The sequence below is a fragment of the Anser brachyrhynchus genome (genome assembly GCF_964034855.1).
Source record: "Anser brachyrhynchus genome assembly, contig: SCAFFOLD_85, whole genome shotgun sequence".
NCBI classification, from domain to species: Eukaryota; Metazoa; Chordata; class Aves; order Anseriformes; family Anatidae; genus Anser; species Anser brachyrhynchus.
Window position 1 is genome coordinate 78243 of NW_027664105.1, and position 23222 is coordinate 101464.

The 23222-nt window shown below is 54.4% G+C and overlaps 1 long non-coding RNA gene across 1 annotated transcript in view; it reads right to left on the reverse strand.

Moving 5' to 3' along the window:
- LOC308186311 overlaps positions 1-23222 on the reverse strand; it is a 299930-nt gene that overhangs the window by 66319 nt on the left and 210389 nt on the right. Inside the window, exon 2 of the long non-coding RNA XR_013944011.1 lies at positions 21896-22144. This is a non-coding gene — a long non-coding RNA (uncharacterized lncRNA). The remainder of the gene's footprint in view (positions 1-21895; positions 22145-23222) is intronic.

Genomic DNA, 23222 nt, shown 5'->3' on the forward strand with positions numbered 1-23222 from the left:
CTGGCACCACTGGGGATGCAGTGCAGTGAGTCCAGAGAGTGCACTGGCACCACTGAGAATGCAGTGCTGTGACTCCAGAGAGCGCACAGGCACCAGTGGGGATGCAGTGCAGTGAGTCCAGAGAGTGCACTGGCACCACTGGGGATGCAGTGCAGTGAGTCCAGTGAGTGTACTGGCACCACTGGGGATGCACTGCAGTGAGTCCAGAGAGTGCACTGGCACCACTGAGAATGCACTTCAATGAGTCCAGAGAGTGCACTGACACCACTGGGGATGCACTGCAGTGAGTCCAGAGAGTGCACTGGCACCACTGGGGATGCACTGCAGTGAGTCCAGAGAGTGCACTGGCACCACTGGGGGTGCACTGCAGTGAGTCCAGAGAGTGCACTGTCACCACTGGGGATGCAGTACAGTGAGTCCACAGAGTGCACTGGCACCACTGGGGATGCACTGCAGTGAGTCCAGAGATTGCACTGGCACCACTGGGGATGCAGTACAGTGAGTCCACACAGTGCACTAGCACCACTGGGGATGCAGTGCAGTGAGTCCAGAGAGTGCACTGGCACCACTGGGGATGCAGTGCAGTGAGTCCAGAGAGTGCACTGGCACCACTGGTGATGCACTGCTGTGAGTCCAGAGAGTGCTCTTGCACCACAGGGGATGCAGTGCAGTGACTCAAGAGAGTGCACTGGCAGCACTCGGGATGCAGTGCAGTGAGTCCTGAGAGTACACTGGCTCCACCGGGGATGCCCTGCAGTGAGTCCAGAGAGTGCACTGGCGATGCAGTGCGGTGAGTCCAGAGAGTGCACTGGCACCACTGGGGATGCAGCGCAGTGAGTCCAGAGAGTGCACTGGCTCCACTGGGGATGCACTGCAGTGAGTCCAGAGAGTGCACTGTCACTACTGGGGATGCACTGCAGTGAGTCCAGAGAGTGCACTTGCACCACTGATAATGCACTTCAGTGAGTCCAGAGAGTGCACTGGCACCACTGGGGATGCACTGCAGTGAGTCCAGAGATTGCACTGGCACCACTGGGGATGCAGTTCAGTGAGTCCAGAGAGTGCACTGGCACCACTGGGGATGCAGTGCAGTGAGTCCAGAGAGTGCACTGGCACCACTGAGAATGCACTGCAGTGTGTCCAGAGAGCGCACTGGCACCACTGGGGATGCAGTGCAGTGAGTCCAGAGATTGCACTGGCACCACCGGGGATGCAGTGCTGTTACTCCAGAGAGCGCACTGGCACCACTGGGGATGCAGTGCAGTGAGTCCAGAGAGTGCACTGGCACCACTGGGGATGCACTGCAGTGAGTCCAGAGAGTGCACTGGCACCACTGGGGATGCACTGCAGTGACTCGAAAGAGTGCACTGGCACCACTGGGGAAGCAGTGCAGTGAGTCCAGAGAGTGCACTGGCACCACTGGGGATGCACTGCAGTGAGTCCAGAGGGTGCACTGGCAATACTGGGGATGCAGTGCAGTGAGTCCAGAGAGTGCACTGGCACCACTGAGAATGCACTTCAGTGAGTCCAGAGAGTGCACTGGCACCACTGGGGATGCACTGCAGTGAGTCCAGAGATTGCACTGGCACCACTGGGGATGCAGTACAGTGAGTCCACACAGTGCACTGGCACCACTGGGGATGCAGTGCAGTGAGTCCAGAGAGTGCACTGGCACCACTGGGGATGCAGTGCAGTGAGTCCAGAGAGTGCAATGGCACCACTGCGGATGCACTGCAGTGAGTCCAGAGAGTGCACTGGCACCACTGAGAATGCACTTCAGTGAGTCCAGAGAGTGCACTGGCACCACTGGGGATGCACTGCAGTGAGTCCACAGAGTGCACTAGCACTACTGGGGATGCAGTGCAGTGAGTCCAGAGAGTGCGCTGGAACCACTGGGGATGCAGTGCAGTGAGTCCAGAGAGTGCACTGGCACCACTGGGGATGCAGTGCAGTGACTCCAGAGAGTGCACTGGCACCACTGGGGATGCACTGCAGTGAGTCCAGTGAGTGCACTGGCACCACTGGGGATGCAGTGCAGTAAGTCCAGAGAGTGCACTGGCACCACTGGGGAAGCAGTGCAGTGAGTCCAGAGAGTGCAGTGGCACCACTGGGGATGCAGTGCAGTGAGTCCAGAGAGTGCACTGGCAGCACTGGGGATGCAGTGCAGTGAGTCCAGAGAGTGCACTGGCACCACTAGGGAAGCAGTTCAGTGAGTCCAGAGAGTGCACTGGCACCACTGGGGATGCAGTGCAGTGAGTCCAGAGAGTGCACTGGCACCACTGAGAATGCAGTGCTGTGACTCCAGAGAGCGCACAGGCACCACTGGGGATGCAGTGCAGTGAGTCCAGAGAGTGCACTGGCACCACTGGGGATGCACTGCAGTGAGTCCAGAGAGTGCACTGGCACCAGTGGGGATGCACTGCAGTCAGTCCAGTGAGTGCACTTCACCACTGGGGAAGCAGTGCAGTGAGTCCAGAGAGTGCAGTGGCACCACTGGTGATGCAGTTTAGTGAGTCCAGAGAGCGCACTGGCACCACTGGGGATGCAGTGCAGTGAGTCCAGTGAGTGTACTGGCACCACTGGGGATGCACTGCAGTGAGTCCAGAGAGTGCACTGGCACCACTGGGGATGCACTGCAGTGAGTCCAGAGAGTGCAGTGGCACCACTGGGGATGCACTGCAGTGAGTCCAGAGAGTGCACTGGCACCACTGGGGATGCAGTGCAGTGAGTCCAGAGAGTGCACTGGCACCACTGGGGATGCAGTGCAGTGAGTCCAGAGAGTGCACTGGCACCACTGGGGATGCAGGGCAGTGAGTCCAGAGAGTGCACTGGCACCACTTGGGATGCGGTGCTGGGAGTCCAGAGAGTGCTTTGGCACCAGTGGGGATGCAGTGCAGTTACTCCAGAGACTGCACTGGCACCACCGGGGATGCAGTGCAGTGAGTCCAGAGAGTGCACTGGCACCACTGGGGATGCAGTGCAGTGAGTCCAGAGATTGCACTGGCACCACTGGGGATGCAGTGCTGTGACTCCAGAGAGCGCACTGGCACCACTGGGGATGCAGTGCAGTGAGTCCAGAGAGTGTACTGGCACCACTGGGGATGCACTTCAGTGAGCCCAGAGAGTGCACTGGCACCAGTGGGGATGCACTGCAGTGAGTCCAGAGAGTGCACTGGCACCACTGGGGAAGCAGTGCAGTGAGTCCAGAGAGTGCAGTGGCACCACTGGGGATGCAGTTTAGTGAGTCCAGAGAGTGCACTGGCACCACTGGGGATGCAGTGCAGTGAGTCCAGTGAGTGTACTGGTACCACTGGGGATGCAGTGCAGTGAGTCCAGAGAGTGCACTGGCACCACTGGGGATGCACTGCAGTGAGTCCAGAGATTGCACTGGCACCACTGGGGATGCAGTGCAGTGAGTCCACACAGTGCACTAGCACCACTGGGGATGCAGTGCAGTGAGTCCAGAGAGTGCACTGGCACCACTGGGGATGCAGTGCAGTGAGTCCAGAGAGTGCACTGGCACCACTGCGGATGCACTGCAGTGAGTCCAGAGAGTGCACTGGCTCCACTGGGGATGCACTGCAGTGAGTCCAGAGAGTGCACTGGCACCACTGGGGATGCACTGCAGTGAGTCCAGAGAGTGTACTGGCACCACTGGGGATGCACTGAAGTGAGTCCAGAGAGTGCACTGGCACCACTGGGGATGCACTGCAGTGAGTCCAGAGAGTGCACTGGCACCACTGGGGATGCACTGCAGTGAGTCCACAGAGTGCACTAGCACTACTGGGGATGCAGTGCAGTGAGTCCAGAGAGTGCGCTGGAACCACTGGGGGTGCAGTGCAGTGAGTCCAGAGAGTGCACTGGCACCACTGGGGATGCAGTGCAGTGAGTCCAGAGAGTGCACTGGCACCACTGGGGATGCACTGCAGTGAGTCCAGTGAGTGCACTGGCACCACTGGGGATGCAGTGCAGTAAGTTCAGAGAGTGCACTGGCACCACTGGGTATGCAGTGCAGTGAGTCCAGAGAGTGCAGTGGCACCACTGTGGATGCACTGCAGTGAGTCCAGAGAGTGCACTGGCACCACTGGGGATGCACTGCAGTGAGTCCAGAGATTGCACTGGCACCACTGGGGATGCAGTTCAGTGAGTCCAGAGAGTGCACTGGCACCACTGGGGATGCAGTGCAGTGAGTCCAGAGAGTGCACTGGCACCACTGAGAATGCACTGCAGTGAGTCCAGAGAGCGCACTGGCACCACTGGGGATGCAGTGCAGTGAGTCCAGAGATTGCACTGGCACCACTGGGGATGCAGTGCTGTGACTCCAGAGAGCGCACTGGCACCACTGGTGATGCACTGCAGTGAGTCCAGAGAGTGCACTGGCACCACTGGGGATGCAGTGCAGTGAGTCCAGAGAGTGCACTGGCACCAATGGGGATGCACTGCAGTGACTCGAAAGAGTGCACTGGCACCACTGGGGAAGCAGTGCAGTGAGTCCAGAGAGTGCACTGGCACCACTGGGGATGCACTGCAGTGAGTCCAGAGAGTGCACTGGCAATACTGGGGATGCAGTGCAGTGAGTCCAGAGAGTGCACTGGCACCACTGAGAATGCACTTCAGTGAGTCCAGAGAGTGCACTGGCACCACTGGGGATGCAGTACAGTGAGTCCACACAGTGCACTAGCACCACTGGGGATGCAGTGCAGTGAGTCCAGAGAGTGCAATGGCACCACTGGGGATGCACTGCAGTCAGTCCAGTGAGTGCACTGGCACCACTGGGGAAGCAGTGCAGTGAGTCCAGAGAGTGCACTGGCACCACTGGGGATGCAGTGCAGTGAGTCCAGTTAGTGTACTGGCACCACTGGGGATGCACTGCAGTGAGTCCAGAGAGTGCACTGGCACCACTGGGGATGCACTGCAGTGAGTCCAGAGAGTGCAGTGGCACCACTGGGGATGCACTGCAGTGAGTCCAGAGAGTGCACTGGCACCACTGGGGATGCAGTGCAGTGAGTCCAGAGAGTGCACTGGCACCACTGGGGATGCACTGCAGTGAGTCCAGAGAGTGCACTGGCACCACTGGGGATGCAGTGCAGTGAGTCCAGAGAGTGCACTGGCACCACTGGGGATGCGGTGCTGGGAGTCCAGAGAGTGCTTTGGCACAAGGGGGATGCAGTGCAGTTACTCCAGAGAGTGCACTGGCACCACCGGGGATGCAGTGCAGTGAGTCCAGAGAGTGCACTGGCACCACCGGGGATGCAGTGCAGTGAGTCGAGAGATTGCACTGGCACCACTGGGGATGCAGTGCTGTGACTCTAGAGAGTGCACTGTCACCACTGGGGATGCAGTGCAGTGAGTCCAGAGAGTGCACTGGCACCACTGAGAATGCACTTCAATGAGTCCAGAGAGTGCACTGGCACCACTGGGGATGCACTGCAGTGAGTCCAGAGAGTGCAGTGGCACCACTGGGGATGCACTGCAGTGAGTCCAGAGAGTGCTTTGGCACCAGTGGGGATGCACTGCAGTTACTCCAGAGACTGCACTGGCACCACTGGGGATGCAGTGCAGTGAGTCCAGAGAGTGCACTGGCACCAGTGGGGATGCACTGCAGTGAGTCCAGAGAGTGCACTGGCACCACTGGGGATGCACTGCAGTGAGTCCAGAGAGTGCACTGTCACCACTGGGGATGCAGTACAGTGAGTCCACAGAGTGCACTGGCACCACTGGGGATGCAGTGCAGTGAGTCCAGAGAGTGCACTGGCACTACTGGGGATGCAGTGCAGTGAATCCAGTGAGTGCACTGGCACCACTGTGGATGCAGTGCAGTGAGTCCAGAGAGTGCACTGGCACCACTGGGGATGCAGTGCAGTGAGTCCAGAGAGTGCACTGGCACCACTGGGGATGCACAGCAGTGAGTCCAGAGAGTGAACTGTCACTACTGGGGATGCAGTGCAGTGAGTCCAGAGAGTGCACTGGCACCACTGGGGATGCAGTGCAGTGAGTCCTGAGAGTGCACTGGCACCACTGGGGATGCAGTACAGTGAGTCCAGAGAGTGCACTGGCACCACTGGGGATGCACTGCAGTGAGTCCAGAGAGTGTACTGGCACCACTGGGGATGCACTGAAGTGAGTCCAGAGAGTGCACTGGCACCACTGAGAGTGCACTTCAGTGAGTCCAGAGAGTGCACTGGCACCACTGGGGATGCACTGCAGTGAGTCCAGAGAGTGCACTAGCACCACTGGGGATGCAGTGCAGTGAGTCCAGAGAGTGCGCTGGAACCACTGGGGATGCAGTGCAGTGAGTCCAGAGAGTGCACTGGCACCACTGGGGATGCAGTGCAGTGAGTCCAGAGAGTGCACTGGCACCAGTGGGGATGCACTGCAGTGAGTCCAGTGAGTGCACTGGCACCACTGGGGATGCAGTGCAGTGAGTCCAGAGAGTGCACTGGCACCACTGGGGATGCACAGCAGTGAGTCCAGAGAGTGAACTGTCACTACTGGGGATGCAGTGCAGTGAGTCCAGAGAGTGCACTGGCACCACTGGGGATGCACTGCAGTGAGTCCAGAGAGTGCACTGGCAATACTGGGGATGCAGTGCAGTGAGTCCAGAGAGTGCACTGGCACCACTGAGAATGCACTTCAGTGAGTCCAGAGGGTGCACTGGCACCACTGGGGATGCACTGCAGTGAGTCCAGAGATTGCACTGGCACCACTGGGGATGCAGTACAGTGAGTCCACACAGTGCACTAGCACCACTGGGGATGCAGTGCAGTGAGTCCAGAGAGTGCACTGGCACCACTGGGGATGCAGTGCAGTGAGTCCAGAGAGTGCACTGGCACCACTGCGGATGCACTGCAGTGAGTCCAGAGAGTGCACTGGCTCCACTGGGGATGCACTGCAGTGAGTCCAGAGAGTGCACTGGCACCACTGGGGATGCACTGCAGTGAGTCCAGAGAGTGTACTGGCACCACTGGGGATGCACTGAAGTGAGTCCAGAGAGTGCACTGGCACAACTAGGGATGCACTGCAGTGAGTCCAGAGAGTGCACTGGCACCACTGGGGATGCACTGCAGTGAGTCCACAGAGTGCACTAGCACTACTGGGGATGCAGTGCAGTGAGTCCAGAGAGTGCACTGGCACCACTGGGGATGCAGTTCAGTGAGTCCAGAGAGTGCACTGGCACCACTGGGGATGCAGTGCAGTGAGTCCAGAGAGTGCACTGGCACCACTGAGAATGCACTTCAGTGAGTCCAGAGAGTGCACTGGCACCACTGGGGATGCAGTGCAGTGAGTCCAGAGATTGCACTGGCACCACTGTGGATGCAGTGCTGTGACTCCAGAGAGCGCACAGGCACCACTGGGGATGCAGTGCAGTGAGTCCAGAGAGTGCACTGGCACCACTGGGGATGCACTGCAGTGAGCCCAGAGAGTGCACTGGCACCAGTGGGGATGCACTGCAGTGAGTCCAGTGAGTGCACTGGCACCACTGGGGAAGCAGTGCAGTGAGTCCAGAGAGTGCAGAGGCACCACTGGTGATGCAGTTTAGTGAGTCCAGAGAGTGCACTGGCACCACTGGGGATGCAGTGCAGTGAGTCCAGTGAGTGTACTGGCACCACTGGGGATGCACTGCAGTGAGTCCAGAGAGTGCACTGGCACCACTGAAAATGAACTTCAGTGAGTCCAGAGAGTGCACTGGCACCACTGGAGATGCACTTCAGTGAGTCCAGAGAGTGCACTGGCACCACTGGGGATGCAGTGCTGTGACTCCAGAGAGTGCACTGGCACCACTGGGGATGCAGTGTAGTGAGTCCAGAGAGTGCACTGGCACCACTGGGGATGCGGTACAGTGAGTCCAGAGAGTGCACTGGCACCAATGGGGATGCACTGCAGTGACTCGAAAGAGTGCACTGGCACCACTGGGGAAGCAGTGCAGTGAGTCCAGAGAGTGCACTGGCACCACTGGGGATGCACTGCAGTGAGTCCAGAGAGTGCACTGGCAATACTGGGGATGCAGTGCAGTGAGTCCAGAGAGTGCACTGGCACCACTGAGAATGCACTTCAGTGAGTCCAGAGAGTGCACTGGCACCACTGGGGATGCAGTACAGTGAGTCCACACAGTGCACTAGCACCACTGGGGATGCAGTGCAGTGAGTCCAGAGAGTGCAGTGGCACCACTGGTGATGCAGTTTAGTGAGTCCAGAGAGTGCACTGGCACCACTGGGGATGCAGTGCAGTGAGTCCAGTGAGTGTACTGGCACCACTGGGGATGCACTGCAGTGAGTCCAGAGAGTGCACTGGCACCACTGGGGATGCACTGCAGTGAGTCCAGAGAGTGCAGTGGCACCACTGGTGATGCAGTTTAGTGAGTCCAGAGAGTGCACTGGCACCACTGGGGATGCAGTGCAGTGAGTCCAGTGAGTGTACTGGCACCACTGGGGATGCACTGCAGTGAGTCCAGAGAGTGCACTGGCACCACTGGGGATGCACTGCAGTGAGTCCAGAGAGTGCAGTGGCACCACTGGGGATGCACTGCAGTGAGTCCAGAGAGTGCACTGGCACCACTGGGGATGCAGTGCAGTGAGTCCAGAGAGTGCACTGGCACCACTGGGGATGCACTGCAGTGAGTCCAGAGAGTGCACTGGCACCACTGGGGATGCAGTGCAGTGAGTCCAGAGAGTGCACTGGCACCACTGGGGATGCGGTGCTGGGAGTCCAGAGAGTGCTTTGGCACAAGGGGGATGCAGTGCAGTTACTCCAGAGAGTGCACTGGCACCACCGTGGATGCAGTGCAGTGAGTCCAGAGAGTGCACTGGCACCACTGGGGATGCAGTGCAGTGAGTCGAGAGATTGCACTGGCACCACTGGGGATGCAGTGCTGTGACTCCAGAGAGCGCACTGGCACCACTGGGGATGCAGTGCAGTGAGTCCAGAGAGTGCACTGGCACCACTGAGAATGCACTTCAATGAGTCCAGAGAGTGCACTGGCACCACTGGGGATGCACTGCAGTGAGTCCAGAGAGTGCAGTGGCACCACTGGGGATGCACTGCAGTGAGTCCAGAGAGTGCTTTGGCACCAGTGGGGATGCACTGCAGTTACTCCAGAGACTGCACTGGCACCACTGGGGATGCAGTGCAGTGAGTCCAGAGAGTGCACTGGCACCAGTGGGGATGCACTGCAGTGAGTCCAGAGAGTGCACTGGCACCACTGGGGATGCACTGCAGTGAGTCCAGAGAGTGCACTGTCACCACTGGGGATGCAGTACAGTGAGTCCACAGAGTGCACTGGCACCACTGGGGATGCAGTGCAGTGAGTCCAGAGAGTGCACTGGCACTACTGGGGATGCAGTGCAGTGAATCCAGTGAGTGCACTGGCACCACTGGGGATGCAGTGCAGTGAGTCCAGAGAGTGCACTGGCACCACTGGGGATGCAGTGCAGTGAGTCCAGAGAGTGCACTGGCACCACTGGGGATGCACAGCAGTGAGTCCAGAGAGTGAACTGTCACTACTGGGGATGCAGTGCAGTGAGTCCAGAGAGTGCACTGGCACCACTGGGGATGCAGTGCAGTGAGTCCTGAGAGTGCACTGGCACCACTGGGGATGCAGTACAGTGAGTCCAGAGAGTGCACTGGCACCACTGGGGATGCACTGCAGTGAGTCCAGAGAGTGTACTGGCACCACTGGGGATGCACTGAAGTGAGTCCAGAGAGTGCACTGGCACCACTGAGAATGCACTTCAGTGAGTCCAGAGAGTGCACTGGCACCACTGGGGATGCACTGCAGTGAGTCCAGAGAGTGCACTAGCACCACTGGGGATGCAGTGCAGTGAGTCCAGAGAGTGCGCTGGAACCACTGGGGATGCAGTGCAGTGAGTCCAGAGAGTGCACTGGCACCACTGGGGATGCAGTGCAGTGAGTCCAGAGAGTGCACTGGCACCAGTGGGGATGCACTGCAGTGAGTCCAGTGAGTGCACTGGCACCACTGGGGATGCAGTGCAGTGAGTCCAGAGAGTGCACTGGCACCACTGGGGATGCACAGCAGTGAGTCCAGAGAGTGAACTGTCACTACTGGGGATGCAGTGCAGTGAGTCCAGAGAGTGCACTGGCACCACTGGGGATGCACTGCAGTGAGTCCAGAGAGTGCACTGGCAATACTGGGGATGCAGTGCAGTGAGTCCAGAGAGTGCACTGGCACCACTGAGAATGCACTTCAGTGAGTCCAGAGGGTGCACTGGCACCACTGGGGATGCACTGCAGTGAGTCCAGAGATTGCACTGGCACCACTGGGGATGCAGTACAGTGAGTCCACACAGTGCACTAGCACCACTGGGGATGCAGTGCAGTGAGTCCAGAGAGTGCACTGGCACCACTGCGGATGCACTGCAGTGAGTCCAGAGAGTGCACTGGCTCCACTGGGGATGCACTGCAGTGAGTCCAGAGAGTGCACTGGCACCACTGGGGATGCACTGCAGTGAGTCCAGAGAGTGTACTGGCACCACTGGGGATGCACTGAAGTGAGTCCAGAGAGTGCACTGGCACCACTGGGGATGCACTGCAGTGAGTCCAGAGAGTGCACTGGCACCACTGGGGATGCACTGCAGTGAGTCCACAGAGTGCACTAGCACTACTGGGGATGCAGTGCAGTGAGTCCAGAGAGTGCAGAGGCACCACTGGTGATGCAGTTTAGTGAGTCCAGAGAGTGCACTGGCACCACTGGGGATGCAGTGCAGTGAGTCCAGTGAGTGTACTGGCACCACTGGGGATGCACTGCAGTGAGTCCAGAGAGTGCACTGGCACCACTGAAAATGAACTTCAGTGAGTCCAGAGAGTGCACTGGCACCACTGGAGATGCACTTCAGTGAGTCCAGAGAGTGCACTGGAACCACTGGGGATGCAGTGCTGTGACTCCAGAGAGTGCACTGGCACCACTGGGGATGCAGTGTAGTGAGTCCAGAGAGTGCACTGGCACCACTGGGGATGCGGTGCAGTGAGTCCAGAGAGTGCACTGGCACCACTGGGGAAGCAGTGCAGTTACTCCAGAGACTGCACTGGCACCACTGGGGATGCAGTGCAGTGAGTCCAGAGAGTGCACTGGCACCACTGGGCATGCACTGCAGTGAGTCCAGAGAGTGCACTGTCACCACTGGGGATGCACTGCAGTGAGTCCAGAGAGTGCACTGTCACCACTGGGGATGCAGTGCAGTGAGTCCACAGAGTGCACTGGCACCACTGGGGATGCAGTGCAGTGAGTCCAGAGAGTGCACTGGCACCACTGGGGATGCACTGCAGTGAATCCAGTGAGTGCACTGGCACCACTGGGGATACAGTGCAGTGAGTCCAGAGAGTGCACTGGCACCACTGGGGATGCAGTGCAGTGAGTCCAGAGAGTGCACTGGCACCACAGATGATGCAGTACAGTGAGTCCAGTGAGTGCACCTGCACCACTGGGTATGTAGTGCAGTGACTCGAGAGAGTGCACTTGCACCACTGGGGATGCAGTGCAGTGAGTCCAGAGAGTGCACTGGCACCACTGGGGATGCACTGCAGTGAGTCCAGAGAGTGCACTGGCACCACTGGGGATGCAGTGCAGTGAGTCCAGAGAGTGCACTGGCACCACTGGGGATGCACTGCAGTGAGTCCAGAGATTGCACTGGCACCACTGTGGATGCAGTGCAGTGAGTCCAGAGACTTCACTGGCACCACTGGGAATGCAGAGAAGTGAGTGCAGAGAGTGCACTGGCACCACTGGGGATGCAGTGCAGTGAGTCCAGAGAGTGCACTGGCACCACTGGGGATGCACTGCAGTGAGTCCAGAGAGTGCACTGGCACCACTGAGAATGAACTTCAGTGAGTCCAGAGAGTGCACTGGCACCACTGGGGATGCACTTCAGTGAGTCCAGAGAGTGCACTGGCACCACTGGGGATGCAGTGCTGTGACTCCAGAGAGTGCACTGGCACCACTGGGGATGCAGTGTAGTGAGTCCAGAGAGTGCACTGGCACCACTGGGATGCGGTGCAGTGAGTCCAGAGAGTGCACTGGCACCACTGGGGAAGCAGTGCAGTTACTCCAGAGACTGCACTGGCACCACTGGGGATGCAGTGCAGTGAGTCCAGAGAGTGCACTGGCACCACTGGGCATGCACTGCAGTGAGTCCAGAGAGTGCACTGTCACCACTGGGGATGCACTGCAGTGAGTCCAGAGAGTGCACTGTCACCACTGGGGATGCAGTGCAGTGAGTCCACAGAGTGCACTGGCACCACTGGGGATGCAGTGCAGTGAGTCCAGAGAGTGCACTGGCACCACTGGGGATGCACTGCAGTGAATCCAGTGAGTGCACTGGCACCACTGGGGATACAGTGCAGTGAGTCCAGAGAGTGCACTGGCACCACTGGGGATGCAGTGCAGTGAGTCCAGAGAGTGCACTGGCACCACTGGAGATGCATTGCAGTGAGTCCAGAGAGTGCACTGGCACCACAGATGATGCAGTACAGTGAGTCCAGTGAGTGCACTGGCACCACTGGGTATGTAGTGCAGTGACTCGAGAGAGTGCACTTGCACCACTGGGGATGCAGTGCAGTGAGTCCAGAGAGTGCACTGGCACCACTGGGGATGCACTGCAGTGAGTCCAGAGAGTGCACTGGCACCACTGGGGATGCAGTGCAGTGAGTCCAGACAGTGCACTGGCACCACTGGGGATGCACTGCAGTGAGTCCAGAGATTGCACTGGCACCACTGTGGATGCAGTGCAGTGAGTCCAGAGACTTCACTGGCACCACTGGGAATGCAGAGAAGTGAGTGCAGAGAGTGCACTGGCACCACTGGGGATGCAGTGCAGTGAGTCCAGAGAGTGCACTGGCACCACTGGGGATGCAGTGCAGTGAGTCCAGAGAGTGCACTGGCACCACTGGAGATGCAGTACAGTGAGTCCAGTGAATGCACTGGAACCACTGGGGATGCAGTGCAGTGAGTCCAGAGAGTGCACTGGCACCACTGGTGATGCAGTACAGTGAGTCCAGTGAGTGCACTGGCACCACTGGGGATGCAGTGCAGTGAGTCCAGAGAGTGCACTGGCGCCACTGGGGATGCAGTGCAGTGAGTCCAGAGAGTGCACTGGCGCCACTGGGTGTGCACTGCAGGGAGTCCAGAGAGTGCACTGGCACCACTGGGGATGCACTGCAGTGAGTCTTGAGAGTGCACTGGCACCACTGGGGATGCAGTACAGTGAGTCCAGAGAGTGCACTGGCACCACTGGGGATGCACTGCAGTGAGTCCAGAGATTGCACTGGCACCACTGGGGATGCAGTACAGTGAGTCCAGAGATTGCACTGGCACCACTGGGGATGCAGTGCAGTGAGTCCAGAGAGTGCACTGGCACCACTGGGGATGCACTGCAGTGAGTCCAGAGAGTGCACTGGCACCACTGGGGATGCACTTCAGTGAGTCCAGAGAGTGCACTGGCACCACTGGTGATGCAGTCCAGTGAGTCCAGAGATTGCACTGACACCACTGGGGATGCGGTGCAGTGAGTCCAGAGAGTGCTCTGGCACCACTGGGGATGCAGTGCAGTGAGTCCAGAGAGTGCACTGGCACCACTGGGGATGCAGTGCAGTGAGTCCAGAGAGTGCACTGGCGCCACTGGGTATGCACTGCAGGGAGTCCAGAGAGTGCACTGGCACCACTGGGGATGCACTGCAGTGAGTCTTGAGAGTGCACTGGCACCACTGGGGATGCAGTACAGTGAGTCCAGAGATTGCACTGACACCACTGGGGATGCGGTGCAGTGAGTCCAGAGAGTGCTCTGGCACCACTGGGGATGCAGTGCAGTGAGTCCAGAGACTGCACTGGCACCACTGGGGATGCACTGCAGTGAGTCCAGAGAGTGCACTGGCACCACTGGGGATGCACTGCAGTGAGTCCAGAGAGTGCACTGGCACCACTGGTGAAGCAGTCCAGTGAGTCCAGTGAATGCACTGGCACCACTGGGGATGCAGTGCTGTGACTCCGGAGAGCGCACTGGCACCACTGGGGATGCAGTGCAGTCAGTCCAGTGAGTGCACTGGCACCACTGGGGATGCAGTGCAGTGAGTGCAGAGAGTGCAATGGCACCAATGGGGATGCACTTCAGTGAGTCCAGAGAGTGCACTGGCGCCACTGGGGATGCAGTGTAGTGAGTCCAGAGATTGCACTGGCACCACTGGGGATGCAGTGCTGTGACTCCAGAGAGCGCACTGACACCACTGGGGATGCAGTGCAGTGAGTGCAGAGAGTGCACTGGCACCACTGGGGATGCACTTCAGTGAGTTCAGAGAGTGCACTTGCACCACTGGGGATGGGTTTCAAGCCAACTGCATTAACCGCTCATGCTTCTTTCTTATGAGACGTTAGTAAACCAATTACATAGCCTTGTCAAGACTAAATCACAGGTAAAAATCCTGTACATCTCATGTGGCCAACCACTCCCAACTAGGATTCCAAGAACCAGGAGGTTCGGTGAAAATAGGGCTAGTGCTATTAGAGGGGTGATTATTAGGGTAAGCCCTAAGCTGTCTTTAATGGAGAAGTATGGGTGGAATGGGATTTTGTCGCAGTCTGATACGATTCCTAGTGGGTTATTTGAGCCTGATTCGTGTAGGAAGGTTAGGTGGACTAGGGTGATTCCTGCAATTAGGAAGGGCAGTAGGAAGTGGATGGCGAAGAATCGGGTTAAGGTTGGATTGTCTACTGAGAATCCTCCTCAGGCTCATTCTACTAGAGTTTGCCCAATGTACGGGATGGCTGAGAATAGGTTGGTGATTACGGTGGCCCCTCAGAATGACATTTGTCCTCATGGTAGGACATACCCTACGAAGGCAGTTGCTATTAGGGTGAGTAGGAGGATTACTCCTGTGTTTCAGGTTTCTTTGTATAGGTAGGAGCCGTAGTAGAGGCCTCGTCCGATGTGTAAGTAGATGCAGATAAAGAAGAGCGAAGCACCGTTGGCGTGGAGGTTGCGGATGAGCCATCCGTACTGGACGTCTCGGCATGTGTGAGCTACTGAGGAGAAGGCGAGTGAAGTGTCTGCGGTGTAGTGTATGGCTAGTAGCAGGCCTGTTAGGATTTGTGTGGCTAAGCAGATGGCTAGAAGGGAGCCGAAGTTTCATCAGGCAGAGATGTTGGAGGGGGCGGGTAGGTCGATTAGGGAGTTGTTGATTATTTTTAGTAGGGGATGGGATTTGCGGATGTTAGGGGCCATTAGTGAGTCTGTGTGTTATTAGGATTATTACCAGGATGGAGAGGGCGAAGGATCCTAGGTAGGCCTTAATTAGCCCTGTGTGTATTGAGGTTGCGGCTTTGCTTGCGGCTACTTGTAGTTCAGCAAGGCCCTCTGGCCCTATTTTTTTGAGTCAGGAGAGGTCGATCAAGTGTAGGGCAATGTTTTGTCCCTTTTCTAGTAGGTTTTTGGAGAAGAATCGGTGTACTAGGGGGTTGAAGTACCCTAATGCAGAGGAGAAGTTTATGAGGGGGTTTGGTTTGGGGTGAGTGAGGGTGTGTGTTATGTTCGATAGTTCTAGGGCTAGGATGATTCCTAGGATTGTTATGAGGATGGCAGCGGTTTTGGTGATAAGGGGTATGGTTATTGGGGGGGTTTTGGTTGGTGTGATGAAAGAGGTAATGATTATTCCTGCTGTAATGCTGCCTAGGGCGAGTCGGGTTAGGGGGGCGGTGATTAGTGGGTTGTTTTCGTTTATTGATACTATTGGGGGGATTCGGGTTTGTCCAGCTTGGACTAGGATGGTTATGCGGATGCTGTAGGTTGCGGTGAATGCTGTGGCTATAAGGGTTAGGAGTAGGGCTCAAGTATTTAGGTATGATGTGTTTAAGCTTTCGATGATGAGGTCTTTTGAGTAGAATCCGGCTAGGAATGGGGTTCCTATCAGCGCCAGGTTTCCGATGGTTAGGCAGGAAGTAGTGACTGGGAGTATTTTCTGTAGGCCTCCTATCTTTCGGATATCTTGTTCTCCGTTTAGGTTGTGGATGATAGACCCTGAGCATAGGAATAGTATGGCTTTAAAGAAGGCATGGGTTGAGATGTGTAGGAAGGCTAGTTGTGGGAGGTTTAGTCCGATAGTGACTATTATTAGTCCTAGTTGGCTGGATGTTGAGAAAGCAATGATTTTTTTGATGTCATTTTGGGTTAGGGCGCATGTGGCAGCGAATAGGGTTGATAGAGCACCTAGGCATAGGCAGGCAGTTAGGGCTGTCTGGTTGGTGGCTAGCAGGGGGTGCATGCGGATGAGCAGGAAGATTCCGGCTACTACTATGGTACTGGAGTGCAGTAGGGCTGATACTGGGGTGGGGCCTTCTATTGCTGCGGGCAGTCATGGGTGGAGTCCAAATTGGGCGGATTTTCCTGCGGCTGCGAGGATTAATCCTATGAGGGGGAGGATTGGGGTTTGGTGGGGGTGTACGGCTTGTTGGATCTCTCAGGTGTTGAATGTTGAAGCTAGTCATGCTATGCTCAGGATCAGTCCGATGTCTCCGATTCGGTTGTAGATTACGGCTTGTAGGGCGGCGGTGTTGGCATCTGCTCGGCCTTGTCATCAGCCGATGAGAAGGAAGGACATGATTCGTACTCCTTCCCAGCCTACGAATAGGAGGAATATGTTGTTTGCGGTTGTTAGGAGGAGTATGGCGACTAGGAATGTCAGTAGGTAGGTGAAAAATTTTGTTACGTATGGCTCTGAGGCCATGTATCATATGGCGAATTGTAGGATTGATCATGTTACAAATAGGGCGATTGGAAGAAATGTTATTGAGTATTGGTCTATTTTTAGGCTCAGGGGGATTTTAAAGTTTATAATGAATTTTCACTCCCAGTGGCAGGTGACAGATTCTACTCCCGAGTAGATGAATGCGGTTGTAGGGGCTAGGCTAATTAGGAATGCGGTTTTAACAGCGCGGGTGGTGGCTTGTGGGGTGTTTTTAAAGTTTTTAAATAGAAATGGCAGGATGATTGGGGTTAGGAGGATTGTCAGCGTGAGTAGTGTGAGGGAGTTGATTAGTAGTGTGGGGTTCACTCCTTTTACTTGGATTTGCACCAAGATGGGTGGTTCCTAAGACCAGTGGATTGCTGTTATCCTTTAAAAGTAAGGGGGCTGAGGTTTTAGGCTCAGATGTAAGAGTTAGCAGCTCTTGTTGGTTAAACCCTCCCCTCGGCAGGTAAGAAGGTTTGAACTTCTATTCTTAGAATCACAGTCTAATGTTTGGTTTAAACTATACTTGCATGAGGGGATTCCGGAGATCAGTTCGGGTTTGAGGATTAGGAGGAATATTGGGATAATGTGGAGTGTTATGAGCAGGTGTTCTCGCGTGGTTGAGTTTTGCATAGATGTGATGTGGGAGGGGATTGAGCCTTGTTGGGTCATTAGTAGTATGAATAAGGTGTAGGAGGCGGTTAGTAGGGTTGCGATTCCTGTTAGGATGATCGTGAAGGCAGATCAGTTGAATAAGGTGATTATAATGGTTAGCTCTGCTATGAGGTTTGTTGTTGGGGGTAAGGCTATGTTTGTTAGATTGGCCAGCAATCATCAGGTAGCTATGAGTGGTAGGAGAGGTTGTAGGCCTCGTGTGAGTAGTAGAATTCGGCTGTGCGTACGTTCATAGTTTGTGTTGGCTAGGCAGAATAGTATGGAGGAAGTTAGTCCATGGGAAATTATTAGGATCATTGCCCCTGAGAATGATCAGTGGGTTTGGATTATTCCTGCGGCGATAACTAGGCCTATGTGGCTAACGGATGAATAAGCGATTAGTGATTTTAGGTCTGTCTGTCGTAGGCAGATTGAGCTAGTCATTAGGGCGCCTCATAGGGCCAGGGTTAGGAAGGGGTAGTGCAGGAGGTTGGACAGTGGGCCCATAAATAGAGTGACTCGTATAATTCCGTATCCTCCTAGCTTTAGTAGTAGGGCGGCGAGGAGTATTGAGCCTGCGATGGGTGCTTCTACGTGGGCTTTTGGCAGTCAGAGGTGTAGGCCGTATAGTGGGGCTTTTACTATGAATGCTATGAGCAGTGCTAGACCTGATAGTATTCCTGTCCATGAGGTGGATAGGGTTGGGTGGGTTAGTTGTAGGGTTGGCAGGTGCAGGGTGCCAATTTTCACGTATAGGTGTATGATTGTGATTAGCAGGGGTAGAGAGCTTACTAGCGTGTAGAATAGCAGGTAGATGCCAGCGCTTAGGCGTTCTGGTTGGTTCCCCCATCGGGTGATTAAGATTAGGGTGGGAATGAGGGTTGCTTCAAATGAGATGTAAAATAGTGCTAGTTCTGTGGTGGAAAAGGCTAGTAGGATGAATGGCTGGACTGCGACTAAGGTTGAGATAAAGATTCGTTTGCGTTGTAGGGGTTCTTGTTGCAGGTGGTTTTGGCTTGCTATGATTATGAGTGGGAGTAGTCAGCAGGATAGTACTAGGAGGGGGGATGAGATTTGGTCAATTCCTGTTCAGTTGGATAAAAATTTGTAGGGGTAGTAGGTTGGGATTAATCGCTGTAGGCTTAGGGCAGCGATTAGGAGGCTGTATAAGGTGGTGTTAGTCCATAGAAATTTTGGTGGAGACAGCAGGGCTGTTGGAAGAAGTATGATTGTGGGTAGGATGATTTTTAGCATTGCAGGAGGTTTAGGTTGTGTAGATGGTCGGAGCCATGTGTGCGGGTGGAGGCTACTAGGATGGCCAGGCCTGTGCCCGCCTCACACGCTGAGAAGGTTAGCATGAGAATTGGTACCATGGTGAATGAGGAGACTTGGTTTTCGATGGATCATATTGATAGGCCTACGAATATCGATAATATTATGCTTTCAAGGCGTAGTAGGGCGGATACTAGGTGGGTTCGGTGGAAGGCTAGTCCTAGTCCGCTGAAAATGAAGGCTGAGTAGAAGCTTAAATGTAGGGGCGACATAAAAAAGTTACAGGGTTGGCTGTAATCTGCTGGGTCGAAACCAGCTATCTTTTTGGTTAGACTAACTTTCTGTTATTCTGCTCATTCTAGGCCCCCTTGAATTCACTCGTAGGCCAGTCCGAGTGTTAGGAGAAGGAGGATCACTACAGTTCAGGTGAGGGTCATTAGGGGGGATTGGAGTTGGACGGCTCATGGCAGGGGGAGTAGGAGGGCGATTTCTAGGTCGAATAGGACGAACAGGATGGCTACTGAGGAAGAATCGGACTGAGAATGGTAATCGAGCAGATCCAAGTGGGTCGAATCCACATTCGTACGGTGAGAGTTTCTCTGAGTCGGGGTTTATTTGGGCGAGTCAGAAGTTTAATGCGGTTAGGGCGGCGCTTAGGATTGATGATAGGGCGAATATGAACATGAGTGCGTTCATTGCTCTCCTCTGGGTTTATACCAGATTCTAGAGATTGGAAGTCAATTGTAATTAATATACTAGAAGAGCAAGATCCTCATCAGTAGATGGTTATGTAGAGGAATAGTCAGATGACGTCTACGAAGTGTCAGTATCAGGCTGCTGCCTCGAATCCGAAGTGGTGGTCTGATGTAAAGTGGAACTTGATCAGTCGGAAGAGGCAGACGGTCAGGAAGGAGGATCCGATGATTACGTGGAGTCCGTGGAATCCAGTGGCAACGAAGAAGGTAGATCCGTAGACGCTATCGGCGATTGAGAATGGGGCTTCGTGGTATTCTATTGCTTGTAGGGCTGTGAAGTAGAATCCCAGGAGGATCGTTAGGGTTAGGGCGTGGATGGCGTGTTTTCGGTTTCCTTCTGTGATGCTGTGATGGGCTCACGTTACGGTAACGCCTGAGGCTAGTAGGATGGCTGTGTTTAGTAGGGGGACTTCTATCGGGTTGAGTGGTTTAATTCCTGTTGGGGGTCATTGGCCTCCTAGTTCTGGGGTTGGGGCCAGGCTCGAGTGGAAGAACGCTCAGAAGAACCCTAAGAAGAAGAATGCTTCGGATGTGATGAAAAGGATTATGCCGTATCGTAGGCCTTTTTGGACTGTGGGAGTGTGATGGCCTTGGAAGGTGCTTTCTCGTACAATGTCTCGTCATCATTGGAGTATTACTAGGAGTATTGAGATGAGGCCTAGGGTTAGTAGTATGGATGAGTTGTAGTGGAATCACATGATTAATCCTGAGGTTGTGAGTAGGGCGGCGGCTGCCCCGAAGATTGGTCAAGGGCTTGGGTCAACTATGTGGTATGAGTGTGCTTGGTGTGCCATTAGATGTTTTCTTGTAAGTATAGGCTTAGAAGGAGCACGAAGACGTAGGCCTGGATTATGGCTACTGCTACTTCTAGGATGGTTAGGAGTAGTAGGATGATTATTGTTAGGATGGATACTGCAGGAAGGGTGGGTATTAATGCAATGGAGGCTGTAGAGATGAGTTGGATGAGTAAGTGTCCTGCTGTAAGGTTGGCTGTAAGGCGGACTCCGAGGGCTAGGGGGCGGATTAGTAGGCTGGTTGTTTCGATCAGGATTAGTGCGGGGATTAGGGGTGTAGGGGTACCTTCGGGTAATAGGTGGGCTAAAGAGGCTGATGGTTGGTTTCGTAGGCCTGTTAGTAGTGTGGCGAGCCATAGTGGGAAGGCTAGGGCTATGTTCATAGATAGTTGGGTGGTTGGGGTGAATGTATATGGAAGGAGGCCTAGAAGGTTGATTGTAAGAAGTATGATTATTAGGGATGTAAATATTATGGCTCATTTGTGGCCATTTTTGTTGAGTGGGACTATTAGTTGTTTTGTGATTAGGTGAAGGAGTCATGTTTGGATAGTAGAAAGGCGGTTGTTGATTCATCGGTTGTTTGGGGACGGGAATAGTAGGGCTGGGAAGAGTAGGGATAGTAGGATTAAGGGGATGCCGAATAGATTGGGGCTGGAAAATTGGTCAAAGAAGCTTAGGTTCATGGTCAGGATCATGGTGTGGGTTTGGTAGTGAGGGAGGTCTTATTTGATGGGGGGTTGGTTGTGGTGAAGGCTAGTAGTTTTGGTTGGATGAGGAGTGCTAGGGTTAATCAGGTTATAATTATGATTGAAAATCATGGTGCGGGGTTAAGCTGTGGCATATCATTAAGGAGGGGGAAGTCCCTCTTTGGCTAGCTTAAAAGGCTAGTGCTGTTGCATAGCTTCTTAATGATTAGGATGATGATAGAAGGGACGATCAGGCCTCGAAATGTGGGAGTGGGGTTGATTCTACTACAATGGGTATGTAGCTGTGATTAGCCCCGCAAATTTCTGAGCATTGTCCGTAAAAAATCCCAGGCCGGGTGGTAATGAATGAAGTTTGGTTTAGTCGGCCTGGGATTGCGTCTGTTTTAACTCCGAGCGTTGGGACTGCTCAGGAGTGGAGTACGTCTCCTGCAGTAATGATTACGCGGATGGGGGATTCTATTGGGATAACTACGCGGTGGTCAACTTCTAGCAGTCGGAAGTGGCCGTTGGGTAAGTCTGGGGTGGGCACTATGTAGGAGTCGAATGATAGGTCTTTGAAGTCTGTGTATTCGTAGCTTCAGTATCATTGGTGGCCGATGGCTTTTAGGGTGAGGTCTGGTTCGTCGATTTCGTCCATTATGTAGAGGATTTGTAGGGATGGGAGGGCGAGGAGTACCAGGACGATAGCAGGTAGGATTGTCCAGATCAGCTCTACTTCTTGGGCGTCTACAGCATTGGACGAGAGTTTTTCTGTTAGTATGTGGGCTAAAAGGTAGAGAACTAGGCTGCAGATAGCTAGGGCAACGATTAGGGCGTGGTCGTGGAATTCAACGAGTTCTTCTATGATGGGTGATGAGGCGTCTTGGAATCCTAGTTGGGAGTGGTTGGCCACATGAGATGTACAGGATTTTTACCTGTGATTTAGTCTTGACAAGGCTATGTAATTGGTTTACTAACGTCTCATAAGAAAGAAGCATGAGCGGTTAACCTCCTGGGAGACCCAGAAAACTTCACCCCAGCAAACCCGCTAGTAACCCCACCACACATCAAGCCAGAATGATACTTCCTATTCGCCTACGCCATCCTACGTTCAATCCCAAATAAACTAGGAGGCGTATTAGCACTGGCCACCTCCGTACTGATCCTATTCCTAATCCCATTCCTGCACAAATCAAAACAACGAGCAATAACATTCCGACCACTCTCCCAGCTCCTATTCTGAGTACTAGTCGCCGACCTCCTCGTCCTAACATGAGTAGGAAGCCAACCCGTCGAACACCCATTCATCATCATCGGCCAACTCGCTTCAATCGCCTACTTCACTATCCTCCTATTTCTCCTCCCCGCCGCAAGCGCCCTAGAAAACAAAATACTCAACTGCTAAATACTCTAATAGTTTATAAAAACATTGGTCTTGTAAACCAAAGATTGAAGACTTACCACTTCTTAGAGTACCCCAAACTCAGAAAAAAAGGACTCAAACCTTTATCTCCAGCTCCCAAAGCTGGCATTTTCAATAAACTATTCTCTGACCCTAACCCCTAAACCGCCCGAATAGCACCCCGCGACAACCCCCGCACAAGCTCCAATACAACAAACAAAGTCAACAACAGCCCCCAACCCGCCACTAAAAACATCCCTGCCCCATGTGAATAAAACATGGAAACTCCACTAAAATCCGACCGAACAACAAACACCCCAACATTATTCACAGTAGAAACCCCGAACTTCCAAGCCCCCATAAACCCCCCAAACACCAACCCCCCAAAAACAATTGCCACAAACGCTACTGCACATCCAATCACCCGTCAATCCCCCCAAGCCCCAGGGAAAGGCTCCGCTGCTAAAGCTACTGAATAAACAAACACCACCAGCATACCCCCCAAATACACCATAAACAGCACTAAAGCCACGAACGAAACCCCAAGGCCCAGCAACCACCCGCACCCCGCCACAGACGCTAACACCAAACCAACAACCCCATAATACGGCGAAGGATTCGACGCCACACCCAAAACACCCACCGCAAAGCAAATCCCTAAAAAAAAACATAAAATAAGTCATTATTCCTGCCCGGACACTACCCGAGGCCTGCGGCTCGAAAAGCCGCCATTGTTCTCAACTACAGGAACTAACCGCAAGCCCCCAATAATTCTACCCCATCTATGCCATTATGCTTAACCCCCCCCCCCTCCCCCCCCGAGGCGGGGGTATTTGGTTATGCATATTCGTGCATAAATTTATATACCCCATATACATACATACTATAGTACCAGTAATATACATTATATACGGACTATCTTATAAGCAGGTGC